At 41.0% G+C, this 18,738-nt stretch overlaps 1 protein-coding gene across 1 annotated transcript in view; it reads left to right on the forward strand.

Moving 5' to 3' along the window:
* The first annotated feature begins 573 nt into the window (after window positions 1-573).
* The window catches only part of Pcmtd1 (protein-L-isoaspartate (D-aspartate) O-methyltransferase domain containing 1), a 71,727-nt gene continuing 53,562 nt past the window's right edge, over window positions 574-18,738 (forward strand). The window contains 1 exon segment of the mRNA XM_032906486.1: window positions 574-855. The gene's annotated coding sequence lies outside the window, so the exon portion shown is untranslated.

An 18,738-nucleotide genomic window follows, 5' to 3' on the forward strand; every position in this document is an offset into this window, starting at 1 on the left:
AAACAAAAAAAAAATCAAAGCAAAACCAAACTAAAACAGTCCCAAAGTGGGAACAGGCAGGTTTACTGCGGAGGACCATAGGTGTAGGTGCTTCCTCTGCTTCTGACCCTAGCTGTCTCTCAACAAGCATTCCTTCCCGTAACAGGCTGTGGCTTCGGCGTGGACACAGGAGGCGTCAGCAGCGCCAGCACAGGGTCCAATGCATCCCCGGTCGCCAGGCATGGAGAGCGCGCCGGGTCCGCACACGTCCGCCTCATCACCCGCTACAGAGACCCCCACGGAGAGGCTGGTGTTAGGTGGCTCCGTAGATCCAGACGGCACACCGCTGACCCGAGGCGGAGCTGGTGACGAACTTGGTCACCAGACCCGGTGGTCCCGAGCTACGCAGCACATAAACAGAGCGGCAGAGTGGGAGGAGCTGCAGCTCTCGCGGAACCTGCAGAAGCCGCCAGTCTCCTGGGCAAGCCTCGCGTTGTTTGGTTAAGGGGCGGGGCGTTCAGCGAGAGGGCGGAGTCCAACCCGGGTAGGGGTGGGAGGTGTTCCCAGGTCCTGTTGACTGGCGTCTTTCTTCTGAGGCCGCCTCGCGCGTGCGCAGCTCCCAGGAGGTGGTGGCGACTAGGGCAGTCCAGCTGCCCTGGTCGCGGGTTGCCGGTCGGGCCCCGCCCTCCCGCGCCGGCGCTGGCGGACGCTGTGCCCGGCCAGTCGGCTGTCTCTGCGGCGCTCCGCCCGCCGCCGGCCTGCCGCTGCTTTGGCCTGGAGGGCTCCCGCCTACGCAGGCTCGTGACGCGGGGGCTGGGACGGGGCTCCGGGGACAGAGCGGCCGCTGCTGCTGTGTGAGCGTCTTCTGCGTCTTCGGTAAGTGCGGTGCCCGTCTGCTGCTTTGGCATTTTAAGACACCAGCCGGGAGAACGGATGGGGAGAAGCTGGGCGAGATGTTTTTGCAGAGCCAAGGTGTTTTTGAGCTTATTGCTTTTGTGCGTGTCTTTTTAAAATCGGGAAACCACAGTTTTGCGTTTACAAATCTGAAGAATTTGGGCAGGGAGGAGGAGGACGAGGAGGAGGAGGAGGAATGCCTTTAGAAATGGAGCTAAAAGTACTGCGTGCTCTGTAAGAAAAAAAAAAAAAGCTGCCAAACAATGAAGACACAAGACTCTTGCCTTCCCTCTGGGTCCTGGTCCACAACCCCAATATTTACTCTCCTACTACTCAGGGTAACTCCACTCCAAGAGTATGCAGTCTGCCTTTCAGGATTTTGTCGGTGCATGTGTGAAGAGTGTGTTTATAGAGGAAAATTAGAGTCCTATATAGAATATAGATTTTTGGGGCAGCAATGTACGGAACTCGCTACTTTTTTTTTGACATACTTTATTGCTGAGTGTTACTATCTAGCATTTACTTCACTCTTGCAGTAGCAAGGCAATTTAAAGCTTACTGTGTATTTTGTGATTTGCGACATTGTTCTGTAGCTCCAGCTGAGGTGGAACCTCCGGTGCAGGGAAAGCTGACCTTGAACTCTTAGCTTCTGCCTTCACCTCCCAAGTGCTGGGATCAAACATGAGCTGCTGTGTCTGGCCTACTTGTCTGTATTTTGCAACTTAATATGTTGACTTTCACAATATCTAAGTGCACTGTGATACTTTCATACGAAACAGGTTGCTAGTGTTTGCGTCGACCTCAGAGTTTACATGAGAGGGAATGACTGTAAAGCTTACACAGAGTTGACTTTTTTTTTTTTTTATTCCATGTCATAAAGTTTAAATACCATACGATTAGATGGTAGCATTTAATTCTTTGGTGAAGTCTTGTAGACATTCAGCATCTAGAATCAAATAGTAGTCGGAAAAGAAAAAACTTCCTCGGATTAAATGTTTTGCAAGGAGAAGAAGGGAGAAGTCTGAAAGTGGAAGAAAAGTGGTTCTGCACAGCTTGCCAGTAAACAAGACCGAAAGGAAGCAGGTCCACACTGCAACTAACTTTGTTAAAGGCGTATTGTTGTGCTTGATAGCTTCCAAGGAGAACAGCCTTCTAAAGTAATCATAGGCAACCATCTCATCCTAAACAGACCTCCTTAAATCATAGACTTAATTGTGAGCATTTTATTTAGGAACTGAACTTACAAGACATGAAGAGATCTATGATGTTTTCTCTCTTTTTGGCAACAATATGCTTTTACTGTTTTTTTAAATAAAAGCCCAAGTGTCTTCCTGCTTCTGTGGTCCGCAGAGGCCCCAAGCGCCTGACTGAGAGCCTGCCTCTATGAAGCTGCTCTGCTTTAGTGGGTGCGCTGAGTCCCCGAACTGCATTTGCTCTGCCTTGTCCTCCTGAACGAAAGCAGCCTAATCAAAAATGTTTAAATAAGGACTGGAGAGACGGCTCAGTGGTTATGAGTACCGACTGCTCTTCCAGAGGTCCTGAATTCAGTTCCCAGTAACCACATGGTGGCCCACAAGTATCTGTAATAGGATGCTGTCTTCTGAAGTGTCTGAAGACAACTATAATGTACTCACATATAAATGAAGTAAGCAAATCTTTAAAAAAATGTCTAAACGAGTGTAGGAAACTATAATGGTGTTTAGATGAGGTTTCTGGTGGCTTCATATTAAAATAGCTGAAACTCCATAAATCGAAAGGAATACAAAGTAGACAAGATTAAACTTTGCTTATAGCATGGAGTTAAAAATGTATTACTGGGGTTTGGTCCTTATAGTAGTTGATATTTTCTTTTTTTTTTTTTTTAATTTTTTATTTTATGTATATGAGTACACTGTAGCTGTCTTTAGACACACCAGAAGAGGGCATCAGATCTCATTACAGATGGTTGTGAGCCACCATGTGGTTGCTGGGAATTGAACTCAGGACCTCTGGAAGAGCAGTCAGTGCTCTTACCCACTGAGCCATCTCTCCAGCCCAGTAGTTGATATTTTCATTTTCAGGTGTGACTACTGTAGTTTAAGGAAATATGACCAATAGGAGGTTGTAAATAAAGTATGACCAAATTATGCATTTGAGGAGATACCCATGTATAGTTGAAGATTTGAGCTTGTTAAGGATAACAAGTTAGATTAAGTTATCTGCCCTCTTATTATCTTACACAGTCGGTATTGGATATGTCTCACATTGGTGGCGCACACAAATATTTCAGCCCAGAAAATATCTTCAACAGAATAACTTTCAGTAATGGCAACGGGAAGGTTGGGAATGGGCTAAGTGTGTTCAGAAATTAAAGTGATGGTTGGGGTTGGAGCTCAGTACTACAGAACTTACCTGGCATGTCTGAGGCTCTCCATGATTCCTGCTACCAAAAACAGTCCTCTGGCTCATGGGAAAGCCTGCTGTCTACTTGAACCTGAAAATTCTCTTGGGGACATGTTCATGTGAGTAACTAGAGATAATCAAGTGCTTGGGGTCTTGTGTTTTTTCTTTTTCTTTTTTTTAAATAAAAAGCACATCTGCAGTTAAAATCATCCCCGTCGTTGTCATGGTCATTGTCACCATCATCATTAATCTCTCTCCTTTTTTGGGTTTGTTTGGCTTTGTTTAGTTTTGGTCAGTGTTAAAAAAAAAGCAAAAACAAAACAGAACACAATTTATTACATACCGAAAGTGTGAGAGTAGTAAAATACCATTTGTGGTTTTAAGAACAGCCATTTCAGATTTCATCAGGAGTCGTTCTTCCAAAGTTGGGATTCCCGGAAGAAGCCAAGTAGAGAGTGCGAGGAGGGGGGCTGAAAATTGAGAATCGAGTGTCAGAAGCAAAAGGAGAGAGAAAAAGGGTTTAAAAAGATTGCTTAGAATCAGATGTATAGATGCAGAAGGAGGTGAAGTTACAATTCTTTTAGTTTTGAGATATTGGAATAATGTCTAGTTACTAGGTATCCTTTATTCTGTCCTGGTGGGAATTGACTTAGAATAATTAATAGCTTTGCACAGCAATCTCATGTCTGTTCAGTTTGTAGCTCAGTTCGTAGTTGGAGGTTGCACTGCGTTTGACGAGCTGTGCCACGTGAAGTGCTGTGAAGGACTGTAGTCTCTACCTGCTCTGAGCCAGTACCCCGAAATGTAAGAAGTACCCGATTGTCTTGGGTTTTGGTTCTCCCTTTTCTAGCTGTGCCAGTGGTTTCATCTGCTTGTCTCCTATCTCCTCTGTCCTGATTTTGCATCCCTAGCTCATTTTCTTTAACCTTGAGATTTGCCGTTTGTGTTGTTATCTCTGAAAAGTTCTTACTGGGTGCTATATTCTGTTACTTTGAATTAGTTATGCTGGGAATGGAGTGCCTCTTACCTTTTTATTTTAATAAACAATATTTTCTTAGTCATGTAGGCCTCAAATCAGTGGGTCACCCAGATCTTTTGACTTTCATTCTCACTAGTATTTTATGTGTCACTGTGCCTTTTTTTTTCTTGTTCTTCTAGCAGTTGTGTACACAGTAAGATACTTCTGATTTCTTGGTTTGCTTTTTTCATCCTGTTAATGATATTAATTGTCCTAAAAATGTTCTGAATGTGGTCTTTACTTAGTGACAAAGACCCCAAACATTTATTGGGGTGTGTGTGGGTGGGACTGTCACCAGTGAATGCTTTGTTCTCCCTTGGTCCTTGTGATGTCTGTTAGCAGGGTTCTATCACCCTAGTTCACTTATAAAGAAACCAAGGAGTGCCTACTCTGTGGAGGGGCTGGAATTGATGCTGCAGGCCTCTGCCTAGTTCCTCTGCATTGTCTGTATTAAACGAACCCAGTGCTTTTTAACAAGTAGCTTTGTGTAGTAACAGACTTAGCATTGGACCCCCAGCTGAATGTAAACTTCAGTTTTACCACACTTTTTACCCCCTCATGCGCTGTCCATTTCTTGGGATCCTTTTTTCTTTTTCCGTTTTTATCTTTGAAAATAAGTCCTGTGTAAAAGCCTAGTCCTGATCCTTTTTTTTGCTCAGTGTGTTGGTAAATTCTACCTGTTCAGATACCTTTAGGGTGATGCTACTTACTCCCGACCCTCCAGCTACTGTAACTAACTGGATTGTGAAGTTCTTGTAAGGAGAAGCCAATTTTTTTATTTTTAAAGATTTATTATATATAAGTACACTGTAGCTGTTTTGAGATGCACCAGAAGAGGGTATCAGATCTCATACAGATGGTTGTGAGCCACCATGTGGTTGCTGGGATTTGAACTCAGGACCTCTGGAAAAGCAGTCAGTGCTCTTAACCACTGAGCCATCTCTGCAGCCTGAGAAGCCAAGTAAGTTATGAGTTTGGCATTGACTAGTGACGGGAACTCCACTGCCCTGACACGCGAGAAGTATTTCATCTCTGCTGCCACGTCTTTCTTTTTCTCTTTCCCTGACAAACACACACACCACACGCTTACTAGAATTCTCTGTCTAAGACCTCTATTTTCTTGTTCTAGTTAATCGGTCATGTGAATTCTTAAGATTAGTAGGAAATGGTAAATTGCTCATCTAAAAATTAGTGTACTCGTGTGTTTGGATTCTTAGTATTGTATCTAACTTAGTAAGAAGTCAGTGTTTCGGTATTTGAATTATTGTCCATGCTGTTGAGTGGACCCGGCTTCCTAATGAGCTGCAGAATTCTTATGAGCCACTTCACAGTTTCTTCTGTGGATACACAGAGATAAAAAGATGCAGTAAAATCATGTGTTCTGTTGTTTTCGTCTTGTTATGTTTGGAAGTTCTAATCATACAATCATCTAGGTGCCCACACAGATTGGATGCTATCAGGTTCTGGGTTCAGTTCCTAGGACTCCCCTCACCGCCAGAAAAATCAAAAGAAAACAAAATAGCCCAAACAAATGAACAAACAAAACTCCAAAGAGTTGAACTTTCTTTGTAGGGAAAATCAAATTGTTGTGGCCTTGAAAGGCACGAAAGCGGTGCTCAGGTGATGCCTGGGAATTCTTAGTAGAGGTGGTTTTAGCAAGAGGTAATTTGAGCCTGCTCACCTGGGCTCTCCAATTTCCTCTTTGGGTTGTACATGTTTTCTAACACTGGTTCCCTTCCTTTCACCTACTGCCAAGTACTACAAGCAGGGTGTCTGGTTTGAAAACCGAGGCTGCTGTGGCATAGTAGAGCTCATCTGCTTCTGTCTCTCTCAAATGCTGGAGTCATGCCCGTCATCTTTGCTTTTTTCTTATAATCACTGGTACTTTTTTAGACATTGTAAATAACATAATAAATCAAAGGGTATTTGTTTTGCTTCCATACAGTGTGCTGGTTAGGAGTCTTTGAAGAAGTATTAGAAAGTATCGAGAAGTCACAGGTGACTGTAGCAGCATCACACTGCCCGCGGTAGCACACCAGTGATTGTAGGGATCTCCGTTAACTGAGCAGCTCAGCTTTACTTTACATTCCTTCCTCTAGAGGCAAATAAACAGCTGTGGTGACAGACCTGTGGAAAGTGAGCACTTGAATTTTCTTTGGTGTGGAACTTTGTGCGTGAGGAAATGGTGCTTTCAGAGTCTGGGCTGTGCTGAGGTCTTCAGCTGAGCATAAGTTTAGTAGAAGGAAATATTTAGAAATTCTTTACTTCCAGAAACTGGTTCATGTATGGTATTTGGGAGGACAATTTATTTTAGTCCTGTGACTTCTAGTACTTGCAGTTTTCATCAGTGTATTGTGTGTGTGTGTGTGTGTGTGTGTGTTCTATGTATGCATCTGTGTGTGCTTCTATGTGTGTATGTGTGCGTCTATGTATGCTTCTGTGTATGTACTTCTGTGTATGTTCTCCCTCTTTTTGTTTCTCTTGCTGTCTCTCTTTGTCTCTCTGCCTCTGTCTCTCTGTCTCTGTCTCTCTGTGTGTGTGTGTGTGTGTGTGTGTGTGTGTGTGTTTAGTCTTATTCTGTAGTCTAGGCTTGCACCTCTAACACTCAGACTTACAGTTTTCCTGCTTGTGGTCTAAGTGCTGTGATTACCATACTCAACTCATCATTGTTTTTTGTTGACTAGATTGTCTATCTGTATATGCTTTTTGGCCTTTTTGAGAACGAGTCTCATGTAGCCCAGGCTGGCCTTGACATACATATTATGAAGCTGAGCATGATTTTCAACTTACTTTCCTGCTTCCACTTCTTGAGTGCTGAAATTACAGGTATGGTTTATTTGATACTGGAGACCTCCCCCAAGTACTCTACCAACTGACTACATACATCCCCAGTCCCTAGGGTCAATTTAAAAATCATACTTCTCTCTCTCTTTTTTTTTTTCCGGAGCTGGGGCCCGAACCCAGGGCCTTGCGCTTGTTAGGCAAGCACTCTACCACTGAGCCAAATCCCCAACCCCTAAAATCATACTTTTCATATTAAAATATATGGCCAAATTTTGGAACACAGAAGTAATCAGGATTTTAGTGTCAAGAAAAGCATGCAGTTGTCTCTGATGGTTTAACAAGCATTGTAAAACCCATCTTAAATGAGAGTTACTTTTAAATAATACTTATACGCTATTTTAATGGGATTGGTTTTCTTTTCTATAAAGAGTGATTTGAACTTGTGTGAACCAGAGAAATTAAAAATGAAACGACCTTTTGTTTCTACAATGATTTATAGAGATATCTGTGTATAATAACTGATTTTAAAATTGACTTAGTTCTTAAAAAGAGGGCATGAAATCACTATGGTTCAGTGGCTGAACTGCCTCATTTACAATGACAAAGAAGCTTGCTTTTTACTATTGAGGATGTATTTTGCCACTATGTGGTAATAACTGGCTTTATTGTCTCTCAGAAGAATGTAAAGTAACTGGCACTAATTCTGTGTGTGTGCGTATGTACACATGTATGCACTCCTGTGCACGTACGGCACAGGAGGGAACATTCACACAGAGTACAGTGGAAATAGTCTCCCTGCTGTCTCTTCAGGAAAAAGGAGTTTCCGTTTGAGTGGCAATTCCTGGAATTGAGGTCCTAAATCTTTTGGTATTGTTTTCCTGGTGACGCCTTGATCTTACTCTAGGGAGACCAGTATCAGACTTGTGACTTCCACAATTACAAAATAATAAAGTTGGGTTTAAGACAAAATAATAAACTTAGGTTTAAGCCATTAAGTTCTTGATAGTTCATTAAGGCAATGGTAGAAAACTCCTGTTACTATGTATATTGTAAACATTTTATTCCTTAGGGAAGTGGTGGTGTAGGATGCTTTAACTTGGGAGAACTGTAAAATTATCTTGGTCATAAAGTAGCAATACTTGTGGGTAGTGACGGGGATTCTCATTAAAGCCAGTGGGAGTAATTGCAGAGAACAGCTGCTTTGAAAGGCAAGGGGCAAGGTGGGACATTTTGACTTCAGAGATACCAAATTTGAAGTGATAGTGGAATCCCCCTTCCCTGTGAAATTAATCTAGACATTTACTGAGTACATTGAATTATTTGCCCAATCAGTAAAGCAGGACAGTAGTTACTGTGCTGTAAAATCTCAGACCAGAGGCTCTCAATCGTCCTAATGCTGGGACCTTTTGATATAGTTTCTCTTGCCATGTTACACAATCATATTTATTTTCTTTGCCACTTTGTAAATTTTGCTACTGTCATAAATTATAATGTAAATTTTTTTTTTTTTTGGAGACAGAGGTTTGCCAAAGTGGTTATGACCCACTGATTGAGTGAGAGTGGACGTCCCATACTGTGTGTTGGAGACAAAAATAAATAACAACAACAACAAAAAAAACCTGAACCAACTAGTGAACAACAACAACAACAACAACAACAACAACAACAAAGTTTGCACTGGAAGAAATTGTGCATATTTATTGTCCTCCAGAGAAACCTACCTTGTGAGCTGTAGGCACATAGCGACACATTTCTATCCTGGGCCAGCCAGCTGTTAAACAGGACAACCAGTTTGCAGCAATGATGTTGGATATCATGTTGCTTTTTAAGTTGCTGTCTTGAGACATGTTTTAGTCAGGGATGTTTTTCTGCCTGTAATCTTAGCATTGGGAGAATAAAGAAGATTGCCACAAGTTTGAAAGGTTGTTACTCTCATGTGTAGGCAGTGTGCCTATACAACACATTTAGTATATAAGACTCACACCTAGTTCTTTACTGCTGTTAAAAAACTAATGCGAGATGATTAAACATGTGAGTTAAGGTCCAGATAGCAAATTCATGTCTCTAATTTATACTGTTAAGAGTGCTTTCAAGATAATTTATTAAGATAATAATGGACAACAGACCAGATTGCTTACATAGATGGATGGTTTTCAAAACTGTAAATCCACAAATGTGACATTTAATGTTTTTATTCACTTGTTGAGACATGTCTTCTCCTAACAGTTCCCCATTTGTGGACACGAAAAAGCAGCTGAGCATCTCTAGCTCCAGGTGAGGTACATAGTGGCTAGGAGGCCACGGGGCAGAAATTGCCTATTTCTCCTACAGATCTATACTGTCCTTGAGAGGACACAGTTTACAGGTTAGGACAGCTTAGTTCTGCAGAGACAGAGTGAGCTTATCCTTACTTAATTCCTGTGTCACTAAGGTCTGTGAGATTCCTGGGTCAGAAGGCTGAGGACTGGTGCTCTTCTGTGTAGCTAACAGGGGACTGCACTGACAGACAGTTATCTCTTCAACCTGCCTCAGTTCCAGAAGCCCTGTTAGTTAGGCTTCCTATAGTTTGAGATAATATTGGTTGTTCTCAGATTTCTGACAGGGTTGAAACTAGTTATAGTCTCATGGCCTACCCAGGCTGTTTAACTTTGAGAATACATATTTAATTGGATCGTTACCAGATAGTATACAAGCTAGCCAGGACATAATATGTAGACTTTAAGCCTTTCTGAAGCTGGAATAGATAAATAACTAAATGTTCTGTTTAACTGATAAAATGTTGGATGTATTAGATGTTAGATATATTTTATACTTTATAAATTACAAAATGATAATGGTTGTACTCAGCTTACACTTGAGAGAAAAGTTTTTTAATTAGACAGAAAGGGTGAAGTGTAGGTTGATCAGGTGAAGGCAGACCCAAGATAAAACGAGGCCTGTCATTGGATGTGAAGGAAGGGAGGAGGCAGGAAGAGAGGTTTTAGAAGGAGATGGAGAAGCAGAAGAGGAGGGAGAAGCAACATGGAGGCAAACATAAACGATCCTTGCCATGTATGTCTACATAGATACAGGTAGTTATGAATATTTAAGGGATGGATTTCTGTAGGTCAGTTTATCTTATCTAAGAGGGTGCTTTATATCTTTATTAATTGGTTGTGAGTTTATTGTGTGGATGTATTGTGGATTGAGAATTTAACATTTAAATCTGATTGTTGGGTTGTAGGTTATTGAGTCTTGATTTTACCGGGTAGCTGGAACCACAGAACTGCGGCTAGTAGAGAGCCACCTGGAGAGAGACTAACCAGAGATAAATTATGGTTAGTTCCATATGGCCCCACGGGTGTGGGAACTATAACTTTAGGGACCAGTGTGGCAAGGTGCTATTCTAGACCGGCTCGTGGATCGTCTGGGTCTGAGAGTATGGGGACAGCATGGAGCTGCTGAGACACTTGGCAGTGCCATGTGGCCCTATGGGTGCTACTACTAGAGTGGGTCAAAAGGTTACCCATTTTTTAATGTTTACCACAACAGAGGCCAGACTTTTAGGTAAGCTAGTGCTCTAAAATAAGACCCTGTTTGAGAAACGAAAACAAAAATACTGCCCCAAAATCCGTATTTTTGGTTCTTTTTTTTTTTTTTTTTTTTTGTTTTTTTTTTTCCGGAGCTGGGACCGAACCCAGGGCCTTGCGCTTCCTAGGCAAGCACTCTACCACTGAGCTAAATCCCCAACCCCATTTTTGGTTCTTTTAACACATGCTTTTTCATTCAGAACAAACAAGTAAAATGCACTCCCATGTATGCTAGAGTACTTTCTGACACTTAGCACACCTCCATGGAGTTCATTTTTTTTTCTGTTTTTTTTCCATGTCAACCTGAAATGTCACAAGAAACTTAATCTTTTCAGAGTAAACTTTCCTGTTCCTCATGATTGGCTTTTGATTGGAATTTAACATTGCCAAATTCCCTATTCCTTTATTCTTTTGAGATTTCTATCTTTGGTCTGCCTGTTGTAAAACTTAAGCAGTTCGTTACTGGTCTCACTTATCCTTATGCAGTTGAATTAATGGTTGTAGAGGTTTATAGAGGAGACACGGGCAACAGAAAGATCATATTAACACTGTACAAGCCGACTCTCACTTGGTGAAGACTCTTAAGGTATCTTTGTAGAATCTGACAGTGTTTTCTGCCTTAGAACTTCGTGGCTGAGTTGGTGGCTTCCTTGCTCTAGGACTGCTAGTACCTTTCCTAGATTAGAATAGACATCTCTTTTAAGGGTGGGGGCTGGCAACAGGTGTTTGAAACTTTGCCAGGCTCTGAACAAACCCTCACCACCTAAATTTAAACAGGAAGACAGAGGGAGTGTTTGCGGTTTGTGGATGCTTTGTGTGGCCAGGTGTTAGTTGCATCCTCTTTCTTGAACAGCCATTGACCCAGCAGTTACCATTCTGGTTTCAGGATTCTGTCTTCCTGGCTCCAGACAGTGGGGAGAGACCATAGTAATCTGAACAAAGAAAGACTCTTTGTTTTCCTGTTGAATAAAGAATCTCCTAGTGCGAGGATTTGGCTAACAGAGTGCTGACGGGGTGGGGACACACACACAAGAGGTGGAGGCCGGAGACTCAGGATCCTTTGGCAATCCTTGTCTGGAGAGTTGGAGCTGTCCCGTGGTACATGGGATTTATTTAGACAAGGTGTGTGGGTAGAAAGGAGCAAGAGACAGATATTAGGACAATTACAACCCCCCCCCATTGTTTTTTGAGACATATTACTATGTAGTCCAGGCTGGCCTCATACTCCTGGTGATCCTCCTGATGACAGGCAAGTGCAACCATATCTGGCTTATGTCACCCTTTTGAGGGCATATGTAAGCCGGTAACTGAGGACCTGAGTGAGCTGCGTTCCTTGGAGATGAACCCTGGCTGATGATTTGTGTAACCAGAGTTTGCCAGGAATTTACCTATGCTAGTAGCAGAAGCAGTTGTTCATACATGTAATTTGCTGAAGACTTCTTCCTTCCACATACTTGCTAGGGGAGGGTGCTGGGAAGCTTATGGGTTTTGGTGCATTGTGGAAGTCTGGTATTTGAAAGGCCTGCCAAGCCTGCTGCCCTAACCAGGAAGCAAAGCCCTTTGCCGCCTGCAGTATCTTCAGTGCCATCTGCTAAACATTAACTACTAGTTGACATTAATGTAGGAAATAGCGCACTTTCACATTGGCTGGTCCAGTGGTTCTCAACCTTCCTAATGCTGCTGACCCTTTACTGTAATTCCTCATGTTGTGCTGGCCCCCAGCCATAAAGTTATTTTCTTTGCTACTTCATGATTATAATTTTGCTACTGTTATGAATCGTAATGGAAATACTTTTGGAGGTAGAGGTTTGCCAAAGAGGTTGCAACCCACAGGATGGGAGCCACTGGTTTAATTCGTGGTAGAATGAGGTAACTAACGCCTAGGCTCGCGTCTCTAGCTTTTGTACCCTTTGCTTTTGGGTACAACTATGCAGGAGCCTTTTGATTGGGATGCCAGTTTCTCCTTTGTATTAGTTGCTTCCATTTCCTGATTCACAGCCTATTTCCCTCCTGTATATCCACATGTAAAAATGAAAGAATAGTCAGAGTATCACGTTGGAAAGATTGGAGGCTTTCCCTGTATTAGAGGGTACTGCACCTATTCTTGACTTACTTGTAACAAAAGGCATTTTGTCGTTTTGTAAACAGCACACAAAATCCATTTTATCTCTCAAAACTAATATGCTGTTGCCAGTGATGCTGTTAGTATGACCTTGAATGAGTAGTTTTACCTAAAGAGATGGGAAGCTAGGTAATTGTGCTTAAGACATTTATTTTATATGTAAGGGTGTTCGCCTGTCTGTGCACCAGGTGTGCCCTAGGTGCCTACGGAGGTTAGAATACGGTGTCAGACATACTAAAACTGCAGTTACAGATGGATGTGAGCCATCATGTGAGTGTTGAAAATCAAATGTGGGTCCTCTGGAAGAGCAGCAAGTGCTTATTAACCTCCGAGATCTCTCTCCAGTCCCAATTATTATATTTCTTCCCTTTGCAATTATTTTTCTTGATTTGTTTTTCACAGATGTTAAAGTGCTCTTTCGGTTCGTATAAACGGAGAAGTAAATGGGTCATAGCTTTGCAGTTGGTTTCAAAGGTTAAGAGAGCAGTTTCAGATGTCAATAATGAATGTTTTTTGATCTAGTCTCACTTTATTGCTATTGTCACCACAATTCAACAACAAAGAATTCATGTGACATACATAAAAACATTAAGGCAGGTAGGTGAAAGTAGGTACTGAGAAAATAGAGTATACTTGTCTTTTTTTTTCTTTTCTGAGCACATTTTAAATCTGTGCATGATTCCAGCTTTTTATATTGTTTATGCATAGATCAGCTTCTGATATTGTTCTTCTGTGAAATTGTTGGGAATCTTTCTCTTTGTATTTATGTATATTTCTCTGTATACTTTTTGATGGTAGTCATAATCGCCTTGTGAACGTGAAGACACAGAACCACTCCTTCATGCTGTACTGGGGGTCCTGTGTCTCTGTCTGTCTTTGCTCACATAAAAACTTCTGAAAATTACTTACAACTTTAACCAGGTTGACATCAGCACTGCTCTTACTTTCAGGGCAAGATGGGGAGTTTATTCTGAGCCACATATGATGGACTATGGCCCAGAGATGTGGATTTGAACAGCATATTCTACAGTAGAGTGGGTGTACAATTGTGTATTAACTAAATACATTGGTGAGGGGCATTGGGTTCTAGTAGAATGGGCAAATCCTACAACATTTTTTGGTTTTGGTAGAAGCTGTTTTAACAGTGAATTCCAAAAGTTTTACCTAACCGTCCTAGTAATATTAAGTCACATACAGAGATTGATAAGAGTTTCTGCTGCTGAGATGAAGCACAATGAGCAAAAGCAACTTGGGGAGGAAACAGATTGTTTTGTTTAATCTTAAATACAACAGTTTATCATCAAAAGCAGGAACTCAAGTAGGGCAGGGACCCGGAGGCTGGAGCTGAGTCCTTGGAGGAGTGTTGCTTACTGGCTTGCTTCTTGTGAGTTACTGGGTTTTTTTCTTATTTAAAGATTTATTTATTTATTTCATGTATATGAGTACATTGTGGCAGACCAGAAGAGGGCATGAGAGCCCATTACAGATGGTTGTGAGCCACCATGTGGTTGCTGGGATTTGAACTCAGGACCTCTGGAAGAGCAGTCAGTGCTCTTTATTTACCACTGAGCCATCTCTCCAGCCCTCAGCTTTTTCTTTAGCACCCAGGACCAGCAGCCCAGAGGTGGCATCATCCACCATGGCCTGGTCCCTCTCACCTCAATCACCAATTAAGAAAGCATCCCCAGCGACATGCTTGTAGGCAGTCTGAGAAACACATCTTATTTTTTCTTCCTGGGTAACTCTAGTTTGTATGATCTTGACAAAAACAAGCAAACAGACCACTGCCACCAACAAGAACAAACCCACCCACCTAGCGTGTGAGTAGCCGTGTGCCTTGCTTTATTTTCTCTCCACTTCACTCGTGCATTTGTTTCTGGAAAGTAGATGTTGAGTTCTGGTTGATTGCTGAATTCCTTCAATCCCTTGTGCACTTTCTAGTCGTCCCATCTTCCCATGCGTTTTCCCCTAAAAGTGCTGCATAACTATTGAGACACGTCCGAGCACTTTATGCGAACTTAATGTCTGATGTGTATGTATTTGAGTGACTCTCGAAATGAGACATTTTTTAAAAACGAGGATAAAATGTTTTCTTATTATTTACAGAGGCAACTGATGCCTGTTCAGTGCTCAGATTATGACAGGCAGAAAAACGTTAAGAATAATTTTAAAATTAAATAAGATTTTGTTATAATTTGCACATTGCTCAGTGCAGGTCACTTTTGTTATTAATACTATGCTTTTCTCCAGTTGAGTTCTGTGATATATAAATTTTGTTTCTTAAAACTAGTCATCTAGGGGCTAGAGAGATGGCTCAGTGGTTGGGAGCACTGACTGCTCTTCCAGAGATGCTGAGTTCAAATCCCAGCAACCACATGGTGGCTCACAGCCTGAAGACAGCTACAGTGTACTCATATACAAAATAAATAAAAAAGACAAAACAAAAAAATCTGATCATTTAGATAGTTGTGGAATTAGGACTCTAAGCTAGATACACATTATATGACTTATTATTTTAAATGTGTTTATTTTATTTGTGTAGAAATAAGTGCTTTCTGTTAGAGCAAAACTCAGTGTACAGAAAACTTAATGTACAGTGGTTCTCAGCTTGTGGGTTATGATCCCTTTGGGAGATCACCACGATTACCTAAGACTACTGGAAGACACAGATACTTATAATTCATAACCATAGCAAAACTACACTTAGGAAATAATAACAAAAATAACTTTATGGTTGGTCTAACTACAGTGTGAGAAACAGTCTTAAAAGATCACAGTATTAGAGTTTAGAAGCACTGGTCTAATAGGACTAGCAAATGAGTAAAGTTACATTCCTATTGACATAAATCTTACTGATTTCTTTCCAAACTTTTTCATTTGCTGAGTGTAGTGACAATATATATACGACAACCTGTATAGATTCAGTTGAGATATACTTAATAATAAATTGAGGAATATTATTTTTGTTTAGAGCTTTGTAATACAGAAACTTTCTGTACAATAATTTTAGCAGAATTAAAAAAAGACAGTAGAAAGAGTGGCTTTTGTTATGGCTTCTACACATACACACATATATATGTGTGTGTGTGTGTATATATATATGTGTATATATATATTTATGTAATATTAGTAAAAATATGTGGGCTGGAGAGATGGCTCAGTGGTTAAGAACCCCAGCTGCTCTTCCAGAACCACATGGTGGCTCACAACCATCTGTAAAGAGATCTGATGCCCTCTTCTGGTGTGTCTGAAGACAGCTACAGTGTACTTATGAATAAATCTTTTTTTTTTTTTTTTGGGAGCTGGGGACTGAACCCAGGGCCTTGCGCATGCTAGGCAAGTGCTCTACCGCTGAGCTAAATCCCCAACCCCATGAATAAATCTTTAAAAGAAAATAATGCTCATTACTATTAGTAATTCAGTAAATTTTGAAATTGAAAATATTTTTGAAAGATGTTTTATGATCATTTTGCTTTGAGAAATTAGAATGATTGGGCCTTGTCCCCTTGCATTCCTTGTTCTATTGTTTGAATAGGCCCCTTAGGATACCTTTTAATGACCTGCAAAGATTGAATTTCCTTTTTTATATCTAACTTGTAATCTTGGACAGGGCAACTGCTAGTTAGCTCAGTTTAATTCTGACCTTCTAGGATTCTGAATCGAGCTTAGCTTTCTGTTTCCCACATTGTTCCTGAAGCATAAATAGGGGGTTCGCTTTGTTGGGTGAAAAAAAGGAGTGAAAATTCTTTATGTATAGCACTTCAGATATGTCTAAATGACGGCACAATTTAATATCTTTATCATTTATTTAAGAAGTTTGCTTTCCTCTTTTCATTTTAAAATTCTATCCTTTTAAACTTTTAAGTAACTGTAATTGAGGGTACATTCAGAATTTTATAGTGCACAATTATGAGTGGTTTTAGCACATTATTTACTGTTGATTTGAAGACCAATAAAATTAGTACTAAGTAATTCTTTCTACACAGAAACTAGTCTTGTACAACAAAGACCTGAAATCATCTGACATTTTTTCCATAGTGAGCTTGTGTTCTGTTCAATTTACTGAGTCAGTTTTGTAGATGCTAAATACTGATAGGTACTGATCTAGAGCTTCAAAAGCTTTGACAACATAGGTGTGTCTCATGCCCTTAATAATTTTGGCACTGTGAAGGCAGAGGCAGATGGAACTCTGTGAGTCTGAAAGTTTTAGGATAGCTAGGGGCTACATAGTGTATAAGACCCAAAGTTAACCTGTAAGCCTTGCAAGCCCAAGGACCAGGTAGCTCTGGAATGGTGTAAGTTGTAGTTCTTTGAAAATAAAGAAGCCTCATTATAAATTATGGTGGGTAGTCAATGAGTTTGTCTATATAAGTCCCTGACAAATGTGTCTCCAGTCCACTCGACTGGCAATTTTAGTAAGTGGTCCTGACCAACACCCACCCTGGACAATTAAAAGGTCACTTCAAGTTTGATTCAAATGGTAGGACTGTTTTTTCCCCCCTCTGGTTAATCTCAGATTAATAGCTGCCTCAAAAACAAATAAATAACTTTGACAAACATTTTTTTTTTTTTTTAAGATTTATTCATTTATTATATATAAGTACACTGTAGCTGTCTTCAGATACACCAGAAGAGGGCACCAGATCTCTTTACAGATGGTTGTGAGCCACCATGTGGTTGCTGGGAATTGAACTCAGGACCTCTGGAAGAGCAGTCGGGTGCTCTTAACCGCTGAGCCATCTCTCCAGCCCCGTCAAACATTTTGATTGTTAAGTGGGGTTTTCAAAATGGTTATCATTTGAGTAGAGTTATTAAACCACTGTTGGCCATTTCATCCTTTAAGTTGACCTAAGCTGGTAGCTTGAAAGCCAAAACATTATTATAGTCTGATATGATATCATGTTGGGTTCCTGATTTCCCGCTCCACGAAATCCAGTGTCCTCTACTGGTCTCTAGGCACCTGTATTCATGTCAGAGAAAGAGAAACATACACATATACATAAATAAAAATCTTTAACAACAGTTTCTATTTATGATCGAATACCAAGTTCATTTGATGTTTTTGGCCAGCCAGTGGTGAAACAACTTACTTAGTCTTTGCATTCCTTGATAAGTCTCCGTAATTTGGGTCAGTAAGAAAGTTTCCTCTGTTTCAGTTGCCACCAAACTCAAAGCAGCCTTGGTCCCTGATGCCAGGGACAGTAGCTGTGGGCTTGTGAAGTGTTCTTTGTTTATCTCTTCACACACTGTGTTCTCTCTTGGATTACATTCTCTTTTGCTCCAGGGCTGGGTGAGCTTTGTCTCCTTTTTTGCAGAAAAGGAGCAGCTAGGAACAGTAATTGACTCCTTTTTCCAGGGTGCTAAGGGGGAAGGAAAATGAGTCAGTGTTCATTCTCTTCTCCTCCTACCCGGCTACATCTGTCTGCCATCTGTCTACTTTCCACCTACTTTGACTCTTTAAGACATCTCCAAGCAGTCCCGGAGACACCTGCATGTTGTCTTGTCCCGCAGCTGTTCTCTATAGCAAATGAATTTAATCTCTAGGCCTTAATTTTGGAAGGATTGCAAGATTTCTCAAATCCTTTCATTCAGGTAAGAATGTGTGAACAGGAAGAGAAAATGGAAGAGAAAAATGGCAGGAGGGACAGTAACAAGCTGTGACCAAAGTAATAGAAATATTAAGATGTGGGCACCTGTGGTAGCCAGTGAGACACAGGGAAATTAGAGCTAGGTGGGTCAGGGAAGCAGTTCTCTACTAATACACAGGTGTGGGGAAATGATACCCTGAACACTTTGCGAATCAGCTACAACTTTTGACGTGTGTTTGATACATTTTCCTTTGAGATGATTAGCTCAGAGATACTGTTCAAGTTAGAAGATTATTTATTATTTGAAACATCAAAACAGTCATTTTAATACAAACTAAATGAGCTTTGATCTAATAATCACTTCATGATCTCGTTATCTGGTAGTCAGATTGTCATGGCCTG

Source organism: Rattus rattus, chromosome 1 (genome assembly GCF_011064425.1).
Source record: "Rattus rattus isolate New Zealand chromosome 1, Rrattus_CSIRO_v1, whole genome shotgun sequence".
Lineage (NCBI taxonomy): Eukaryota > Metazoa > Chordata > Mammalia > Rodentia > Muridae > Rattus > Rattus rattus.